At 42.5% G+C, this 9,444-nt stretch overlaps 8 non-coding genes and 2 pseudogenes across 8 annotated transcripts; all 10 read right to left on the bottom strand.

Moving 5' to 3' along the window:
* Nucleotides 1-5,809: 5,809 nt before the first annotated feature.
* On the bottom strand, nt 5,810-5,928 carry LOC117967410 (5S ribosomal RNA). Its single transcript, XR_004662031.2, has one exon. It is a non-coding gene; the product is annotated as a 5S ribosomal RNA (ribosomal RNA).
* Nucleotides 5,929-6,028: 100 nt separating this feature from the next.
* LOC117967451 (5S ribosomal RNA) lies at nt 6,029-6,157 on the bottom strand (annotated as a pseudogene).
* A 114-nt stretch (nt 6,158-6,271) lies between these two features.
* On the bottom strand, nt 6,272-6,390 carry LOC117967411 (5S ribosomal RNA). The gene has a single exon (XR_004662032.2). It is a non-coding gene; the product is annotated as a 5S ribosomal RNA (ribosomal RNA).
* A 100-nt stretch (nt 6,391-6,490) lies between these two features.
* LOC117967483 (5S ribosomal RNA) lies at nt 6,491-6,609 on the bottom strand. The gene has a single exon (XR_009312136.1). It is a non-coding gene; the product is annotated as a 5S ribosomal RNA (ribosomal RNA).
* Nucleotides 6,610-6,723: 114 nt separating this feature from the next.
* Nucleotides 6,724-6,842, bottom strand: LOC117967437 (5S ribosomal RNA). Its single transcript, XR_004662060.2, has one exon. It is a non-coding gene; the product is annotated as a 5S ribosomal RNA (ribosomal RNA).
* Nucleotides 6,843-6,956: 114 nt separating this feature from the next.
* LOC117967539 (5S ribosomal RNA) lies at nt 6,957-7,075 on the bottom strand. The gene has a single exon (XR_004662085.2). It is a non-coding gene; the product is annotated as a 5S ribosomal RNA (ribosomal RNA).
* Nucleotides 7,076-7,175: 100 nt separating this feature from the next.
* On the bottom strand, nt 7,176-7,294 carry LOC131711459 (5S ribosomal RNA). Its single transcript, XR_009313342.1, has one exon. It is a non-coding gene; the product is annotated as a 5S ribosomal RNA (ribosomal RNA).
* Nucleotides 7,295-8,407: 1,113 nt separating this feature from the next.
* Nucleotides 8,408-8,526, bottom strand: LOC131710405 (5S ribosomal RNA). The gene has a single exon (XR_009312277.1). It is a non-coding gene; the product is annotated as a 5S ribosomal RNA (ribosomal RNA).
* A 114-nt stretch (nt 8,527-8,640) lies between these two features.
* LOC131714366 (5S ribosomal RNA) lies at nt 8,641-8,770 on the bottom strand (annotated as a pseudogene).
* Nucleotides 8,771-8,870: 100 nt separating this feature from the next.
* LOC131711458 (5S ribosomal RNA) lies at nt 8,871-8,989 on the bottom strand. Its single transcript, XR_009313341.1, has one exon. It is a non-coding gene; the product is annotated as a 5S ribosomal RNA (ribosomal RNA).
* Between the last annotated feature and the right edge of the window lie 455 nt (nt 8,990-9,444).

The following is a 9,444-nucleotide window of genomic DNA, read 5'->3' as shown; positions in this document are numbered from 1 at the left end:
CTGCTTTCATGACTTTTATGTTTAGTGAGCTGGGGGTCATTCCTCCAAAATTTCCTTTTGTCCTCCACACATTTCAATTGTAAAATGTAATTACAAAAATGTAATGCCTGCAGCACTTGATATTCCCAGGTGGTCTACCATCCAAGTTCTAACCAAGCCCAACATTGCTTAGCTTCTGAGATCAGACAAGATCAGGCTTATTCAAGGTGGTGTTGTGATAGAAGAATGATAGAATAATCGCACGAAGAGTTCTAATCTAATATGTTTGGGTGATCTCTGTGATTTGTATAACCTGAATAATGATATTATATGAAGTTTGATGTTAACAAAGTATTAGATTTACAATGTTGTACTAACGGAGTAAATCACCGGTGAGACCTAATCCTTAATCTTGGGTCAGGACGCCCGCAACTAAGAGGGTTGGCGGAGTCCGCTCCGAATCTGGCTGGGGGCGTCAGTGAGGCGGATAAAGGATACCGAACAAAACAGCCCTGCTGAGGCGGTGAGTAGAGACAATCTGGACCAGCGATTTGATTAGGAAAAGCCCCCAGAGAACTACAAGGCTGACCCTGTGAGTAGCATAGTTTATGGAAGCTATTGCTCACACTACACAGGAGACCAAGTGGTCAGGGCAGGCCCCCAGAGAACTACAAGGCTGACCCTGTGCGATACACAGGAGACCGAGTGGTCTGGGCAGACCCCAGAGAACTACAAGGCTGACCCTGTGAGCAGAGCAGTTTACGGAAGCTGTTGCTGGCACTACACAGGAGACCAAGTAGTCAGAGCACTGTGAGGCTGTGATCACTAACCCCCACGACAGTGAGGCAGATTATGAGAGAACTGTCATAGCACTGCACGGGATGCGCAGGTTGTGATCTAACGAAGAAAGCCACAGTGGCTTGTACTAGTACAGGGTAGGGAACCAAAATTAAATAGACGTCTTATTGTGGAGTGCTCGGGATGATGATGAGATCTTGAGTGTTTCGCGTGTTTGTCTGAAAAGTTTTCGTATTAAGTGGACTAGAATGAATGGTAGATTCTTGTTTTAAAGGAAAATATTACAATAAATGGGCGATTTATATTGAGTTTGGAGGATCTGGTGCTACGTAAAATGCCAGGACAAGTTTCTCCTTGAGAGGAACATTAAGTGCAAGTAACATAGCTCATTATAGAAACGGACTGGGAGTTCTGTGTAAGGTAAATGGTTGTTGAAATCCCAGGAATGATTATCGTTCATGAAGTGAATTGAAGTAATAACTTGTTCCTAAAAAAAGCTACTGAACTAATAGTCCATCTTTTGTGTTTGTTCCTTTCTGTTTGTTTATCTGTTTATGTGCACATGTGGTTTATATTGAGTGTGAATGTCAGAATTGTATTTTGAATGCACTTGCTGACTTCCTTCGCGCTGCGTATTAAAAGTTTATAAGATTGGCGCTACAGGCTGTCACGTTGAGTCCTTCCAAAAGACCCCACTACAGATTTAACATAATAAACAATTTGCAATTAATTGTCGCGCTGGCTTGTCTGTTACTGACTGTCCAAGGAGGATGAGTATGTTTAATTACCATCCCCAATATTTAGTGGATCCAGTCGCTAACAGTTGAGTTTGTACTTCGACTAAGTATTTAAAGCACTCGTGGGTGTTTGCGGACCAGACTTGAGACTTGACAGAGGGTAAATTATGTCCCAGTAGACGGGCATGTAAGGTCTAGTGTTTTGCCGATTGCGGCATTGTTGTGTAACTGGAATTCCTTGTGAGATGTGATTGAGTGACCCGGGTCTGGTTGAGTGTGTGTGTGTTGATGTAAAAAGAAGGGGTATGGCTCAGAGGGAAAAAGTGCGATTGTAGAGACTAGGGTCCCTTAGCTAAAACGACCTGTAGTGTGAGAAGCCGAGTTTTCCTCTGAGCGACATATTAAGTATAAATAATTTGGAAACTGTTAGAGAAGAATAAATGGGGAACAGTCTGTGCAGTTTACCCAGATGCATGGGCGTCACATAAACAAGACAGTGGTTTATTGCAGCAGGAACCGATTGAAATTATCCTGTAAAAAAAATAAAATAAAGTTGCAACATTAGTAAGACGCCGTGAGAAGCACAATGGGGAAAAGGAAATGACGGTTTATGCATTAACGGTGTTAGAAAAGCAGTCATTAGGAGCATGTCTGCCAAAGATTAAATGCAAATATGCAACTAAAGATTATCTGACTAAGGTAGAGCAACAGGAAGGAAGTGTTGACCAAATGAGTCAGATCAAGTGTTTGTACAGGTATTAATTAGTGGACTGGGTCCACATTTGCAGAAGGCAATTGAGCTGGGGGTAAACTAAACCCAGGGAACGCATACGAAAGAGTAATGAATTGGGCAGTAGCAGTTGTAAACAGACAAAAGGAATATAAAAATGAAAATAAGTGCTGTACGATTTGATGGAGCATGTCAGAGCTGTGGTAAAGTGGGACATAAAAGGTCAGATTGCAAACAGGGGCAGAAGCCTAAATGTGACAATTGTGGTAATCTCGGGCATAGGCGCGGTGATTGTTTCGTTATAGGACCAAGTAAAAGAACTGGACAAACCACACAGTCAGCTAAAGTGAAAGCACACAGTCAAGGAACAGATTTTTTGTCTTTAGGCAACGATAAAGTGAACAAGCCAGCTAAGGAAGCAGTGCGGTTTCCTGTTAACCACAAAACAGCAGCTGTGTCAGTAGATATATTTTGTTATACTTGCACAGATAGAAACGGAATGCATTGATAAAAAAAAAAAGGACAGACGAAAAAACAGGTTGAGTGCCGACGGGTCTATTAAGGATCCGGGCAAGAAACAGCAGTCTATTATAGACACACAAAATAGACACAAGGAGGGAAAAGAGATGTCAATGGTTTGGTTAGTACATAGTGCTGATGGTGACACAAACTAATGTAGCAGTGAAGCTCCTACATGGGGTTAAGTGAGTACATTGGACACAGACCAAACGGTACCATCGCGTGGATACATCTCAGTTTGAATTTGCTGACACTGAATATCCTGAAACTAATGGTATATCTCTTTCCACAGACAGCGGGAGCAGCAACGGACAGTAACATGATTTGTGTTCCAGGTATTATGTCATTCCAGAGTCGGAGAGGATTCCACACCTCTGGGCGTGGAATGAGGCGTGTGCAGAGAGACAAGCTTTGGGGGCCCCCTGGAAGAACTGCACGTGAATCCTTAGACAACGACAGGGTAATGGATGGAAACAAAGACCACTTCCCTTCGAGAGTGACATAGAGGGAACTTGGCAACCTGTGTGTTTGATAAGCCAGAATAATGCAATGACTCCAGCACAGTTTGAACAATGTCCTACTTGTCCTACTTGTGATATAACAGTGGGAGGGGTCCAGTATGAGTCATTTTGCAACCGAACTGTAAGCAGTTATGCGTCATTGGAGGTGGACTGTCTCTGGACGAGAAAACTGTGCCAAACAGTGACAACAGGAACAAACTAATGCAACAAGCAATTGGACATGTGTTAATGTGCACACAGTGTGTGTGATGGTACTTGTGAAAATACATGGTGTATGGGAGGTATGAAGCCACAGTTCCACTCCACTCAATGTCCCCCACTAATGCCCTCTCCCCCAGACAGATTGCTAGCTGTGGGGAGGGCAAAACCATTTGTGATGGGAGTAACCTGGTTGTAAACGTTGGTAAGAATAAACATTAAAGATATCAAACGACAATACACCAAAAGGTGTGGTGAGTTTAGACTATTAACTAAATTTTGAATAAAACCTTTAATCGTGAATTGGATACTTACCAACGTAACACAGGTGGCCGTCAAAGGAGGGGTCTGATTGACGACATTGCTGGGTGGTTCGGGGCTGTGAATTCAGGCCTCAATTCCATATATAATATACAGCAGGACAATGAAAACCATGGCCAGTTTCTGAAACAGGCGATGCTATTCAGAGATTGGCCATGGCTGAACAAATGACTGGTGAAAGACGGTTGACGCAATAATTGAAGATGTAAATTTGACAGCTTGGAGAGAACAGGTGTTGCGTGGGATATGACCGGATACTGATATGTACTGAACGATGTGATGAAGATATTTGTTTTATTTTAATAGTGCCACATACCACCGGTCGGGTCCACCACAGTACCGGGATAAATGTCAGTAACCTAGGGGTAGTAATTGGAACATAGGTTATCGTCCCACAAATAGACATGGGTTGGTCAGTGTGCCCAAAATGCCACCCTGTACTTCAAGACCACTGAGTATATTGAATTTGGTGATGCTGTTCTGTGTGACCATGCTGGCAGCCTTAACCTGTCAATGTAAATGATGGAAGCAATGGTACACCCAAAGCTAGGGTACGAAAGATGCACTCAGATGAGGAATGGAACATGGTGTGTAATCACCTCAAGCATGGGGGTGGGAAGTAGCGGCCAGGTATGCCTCATGTCGCTGGCTGTGTGTTTTCACCCGCAGGGTGTTGTGACTGTGGGACACCTGAGCATGCACCCCACTCCACTTATTAACATCACAGGCATTAACAAAGATGCTGAAGAATGGATGAAGACAATTAATCATACAGGTATGCTGATGGCATTGGCACACAGTAACACAGCTTATGGATGTTCACTCAAGAGTAGTGATAGCTAGAGTGCAGGTGTCGCTGGCGGGCAACACTGGTCAACTAATATTAGCAGATGCCCAATTATGCGGGTGGGATATCCTATGTGGATTAGCTGGAGAAAGTGCTGGAGTGGACTGGGCTGACTAGTGGAGTGTAGCAGGACATGCGTCCTCGCTTATTTCATTATTGGTACTGCTTATTGCTATGTTATTGTCTGTTATTTGAAATATGTGTTTAAAGAAACAAGAGATCACTTACAGGGCTAGCCAATGTTGTTTGTAATATGCATCAAGAAACTGTGCACCAAAGCATTGGACACCATCTAACTATGCCACTGCTTACTACTGAGAACCTGTGCAATGAAGATAATAACCCTTTCAGGCTGACGATGTTGTATAATTATTCTATCTAACAATAGTTGTAATAATATTTACAAAAGGAGGGAATGTGATAGAAGAATGATAGAATAATCGCACGAAGAGTTCTAATCTAATATGTTTGGGTGATCTCTGTGATTTGTATAACCTGAATAATGATATTATATGAAGTTTGATGTTAACAAAGTATTAGATTTACAATGTTGAACTAACACACTGGAATGTGGCCAAGGGTCAGCAGCCCTGTTTTCAGAGAAGTGCATGAGTCAGCGACATGAGAATAGGACACTGTCTCAAATGATAATATTTTGAGACAGCGATAATTCCTCTTTTCTCCCCAGTCACTTAGCTAATATTCTTGTATTGCGAGAATAAACTTTGTGGGACCTGATAGACACTCTCTCCCTAGCAACTAGAAAAATCAACCAATCAGAAAAGTCGGTAGACAACAGTATCAAGAATACCACAAGGTTGGTTTGAGCTGACTAAGGGAGATAAGAATTACCACAAGTCATGAACTCTGTGCAAAAACTGATTATATAAGGAACTGTTTGACAAAGTGTATTTTGAGCTTTCTTTGCGGTTGCTAGCAGAGTCTGTGACACTCTGTTGAATGCTCCAGTCTGCAGACTAATAAAGTATGAGTTGCTCCAACTTGTCTCTGTCTCAATCATTCCCTCAGTACGGGACCGGTGCCTGCTCGGTTGTATGCAGAAAATTCCACCACAGTGTGGCCGCAGACGGTTGCAGTTCTGCTTTCATGACTTTTATGTTTCCTTTTGTCCTCCACACATTTCAATTGTAAAATGTAATGCCTGCAGCACTTGATATTCCCAGGTGGTCTCCCATCCAAGTACTAACCAAGCCCAACATTGCTTAGCTTCTGAGATCAGGCGAGATCAGGCTTATTCAAGGTGGTGTGGCCGCAGGCGATTGCATTTCTGCTTTCATGACTTTTATGTTTAGTGAGCTGGGGGTGATTCCTCCAAAATTTCCTTTTGTCCTCCACACATTTCAATTGTAAAATGTAATGCCTGCAGCACTTGATATTCCCAGGTGGTCTCCCATCCAAGTACTAACCAAGCCCAACATTGCTTAGCTTCTGAGATCAGATGAGATCAGACGAGATCAGGCTTATTCAAGGTGGTGTAGCCGCAGGCGATTGTGTTCCTGCTTTCATGACTTTTATGTTTAGTGAGCTGGGGGTGATTCCTCCAAAATTTCCTTTTGTCCTCCACACATTTCAATTGTAAAATGTAATTACAAAAATGTAATGCCTGCAGCACTTGATATTCCCAGGTGGTCTCCCATCCAAGTACTAAGCAAGTCCAACATTGCTTAGTTTCTGAGATCAGACGAGATCAGGCTTATTCAAGGTGGTGTGGCCGCAGGCGATTGCATTTCTGCTTTCATGACTTTTATGTTTAGTGAGCTGGGGGTGATTCCTCCAAAATTTCCTTTTGTCCTCCACACATTTCAATTGTAAAATGTAATGCCTGCAGCACTTGATATTCCCAGGTGGTCTCCCATCCAAGTACTAACCAAGCCCAACATTGCTTAGCTTCTGAGATCAGACGAGATCAGGCTTATTCAAGGTGGTGTAGCCGCAGGCGATTGCGTTCCTGCTTTCATGACTTTTATGTTTAGTGAGCTGGGGGTGATTCCTCCAAAATTTCCTTTTGTCCTCCACACATTTCAATTGTAAAATGTAATTACAAAAATGTAATGCCTGCAGCACTTGATATTCCCAGGTGGTCTCCCATCCAAGTACTAACCAAGCCCAACATTGCTTAGCTTCTGAGATCAGACGAGATCAGGCTTATTCAAGGTAGTGTAGCCGCAGGCGATTGCGTTCCTGCTTTCATGACTTTTATGTTTAGTGAGCTGGGGGTGATTCCTCCAAAATTTCCTTTTGTCCTCCACACATTTCAATTGTAAAATGTAATTACAAAAATGTAATGCCTGCAGCACTTGATATTCCCAGGTGGTCTCCCATCCAAGTACTAACCAAGTCCAACATTGCTTAGTTTCTGAGATCAGACGAGATCAGGCTTATTCAAGGTGGTGTGGCCGCAGGCGATTGCATTTCTGCTTTCATGACTTTTATGTTTAGTGAGCTGGGGGTGATTCCTCCAAAATTTCCTTTTGTCCTCCACACATTTCAATTGTAAAATGTAATGCCTGCAGCACTTGATATTCCCAGGTGGTCTCCCATCCAAGTACTAACCATGCCCAACATTGCTTAGCTTCTGAGATCAGACGAGATCAGGCTTATTCAAGGTGGTGTGGCCGCAGGCGATTGCATTTCTGCTTTCATGACTTTTATGTTTAGTGAGCTGGTGGTGATTCCTCCAAAATTTCCTTTTGTCCTTGATGTAACTTAAAAAAAGGATGGTGAGTAAGTAGATTCAAGAAAATGCACAGAGTCCTTTTCTTCACTCAGTTGTTAGGTTTATTGAAATATGCAGGGAGTCTGGTCCCAGGTACAGGACAAACAGAATACTCATTCTTGCAATTGTTGCATGGCATTAAATACCCTTCTGCATAGGTGTCTCTCTCCTCCTCTTTCTCTGACACTTAACCAATAGAAAATGTACAACTCATTATCCTGTTACCATATATTTCATTTAGTGTGAGAGTGTGTGTGTGTGTGTGTGTGATCTAGTGTGAAGACCTCTGAACTCAGTGCATTCTTCAGACCCCTGGTGCCACAAAGGTCCATACATCTGGTTTTTGTCATCTTCCTTGTTCCTATCTCTCCGTTTTGCCTAAGACCCTTTGATCCCAGTGGCATTAACTCTTTGGATCTCTCTGAAGTCTTAGAGCCTGGTCTCTTCTGGTCCCCTTGAAGACTAGGTTTATGACCCTCTCATAAACCAGCTGTATATTCTAAGAATTAGTTTTATACCCCAGTGGACTCCCCAAAGGGCAAGCTTCTTTCAGGTCAGGGCTGGAGGTCAAAGGACTTGTTTGTACAGCCGTGTGCTGCTGGCCAGCCATTTGCTTTGACACAAAAGAATCTTAACTTCTCTACCATATTGCCTTCAATTTACTTCTAATGTGCAGTTGTTTAAGTATAGTTAAATATACGTTAACTTGGTGTTTTTCTCAGCTCTCTGCTACCATCCATTGCTCAATGAAGCTGCTATTATTTCTTGTTTTGCTCGGAGTCAATGCAGTGCAAGTATATATATACCCAGAGTATATAGCCAGTTTTCATCTATCACAGCAGTGCTTGCATTTTTGGAACTAACAGTTTTTTCTATCCAATGTTAAATCACTTTTCAGAAAAAAAACATGAATACAGCCGTCATTCCTCATGCGTAGCAAACTGCTATTCAATACTTGTTCCATGTTTTCCAACAGTCCTCCACACATTTCAATTGTAAAATGTAATTACAAAAATGTAATGCCTGCAGCACTTGATATTCCCAGGTGGTCTCCCATCCAAGTACTAACCAAGCCCAACATTGCTTAGATTCTGAGATCAGACAAGATCAGGCTTATTCAAGGTGGTGTGGCCGCAGGCGATTGCGTTTCTGCTTTTATGACTTTTATGTTTAGTGAGCTGGGGGTGATTCCTCCAAAATTTCATTTTGTCCTCCACACATTTCAATTGTAAAATGTTATTACAAAAATGTAATGCCTGCAGCACTTGATATTCCCAGGTGGTCTCCCATCCAAGTACTAACCAAGCCCTAACCAAGCTCAACATTGCTTAGCTTCTGAGATCAGACGAGATCAGGCTTATTCAAGGTGGTGTGGCCGCAGGCGATTGCATTTCTGCTTTCATGACTTTTATGTTTAGTGAGCTGGGGGTGATTCCTCCAAAATTTCCTTTTGTCCTCCACACATTTCAATTGTAAAATGTAATGCCTGCAGCACTTGATATTCCCAGGTGGTCTCCCATCCAAGTACTAACCATGCCCAACATTGCTTAGCTTCTGAGATCAGACGAGATCAGGCTTATTCAAGGTGGTGTGGCCGCAGGCGATTGCATTTCTGCTTTCATGACTTTTATGTTTAGTGAGCTGGTGGTGATTCCTCCAAAATTTCCTTTTGTCCTTGATGTAACTTAAAAAAAAGGATGGTGAGTAAGTAGATTCAAGAAAATGCACAGAGTCCTTTTCTTCACTCAGTTGTTAGGTTTATTGAAATATGCAGGGAGTCTGGTCCCAGGTACAGGACAAACAGAATACTCATTCTTACAATTGTTGCATGGCATTAAATACCCTTCTGCATAGGTGTCTCTCTCCTCCTCTTTCTCTGACACTTAACCAATAGAAAATGTACAACTCATTATCCTGTTACCATATATTTCATTTAGTGTGAGTGTGTGTGTGTGTGTGTGTGTGTGTGATCTAGTGTGAAGACCTCTGAACTCAGTGCATTCTTCAGACCCCTGGTGCCACAAAGGTCCATCCATCTGGTTTTTGTCATCTTCCTT

This window comes from Acipenser ruthenus, chromosome 44 (genome assembly GCF_902713425.1).
Source record: "Acipenser ruthenus chromosome 44, fAciRut3.2 maternal haplotype, whole genome shotgun sequence".
Lineage (NCBI taxonomy): Eukaryota > Metazoa > Chordata > Actinopteri > Acipenseriformes > Acipenseridae > Acipenser > Acipenser ruthenus.
This window is presented reverse-complemented; position numbering and strand designations above follow the sequence as displayed.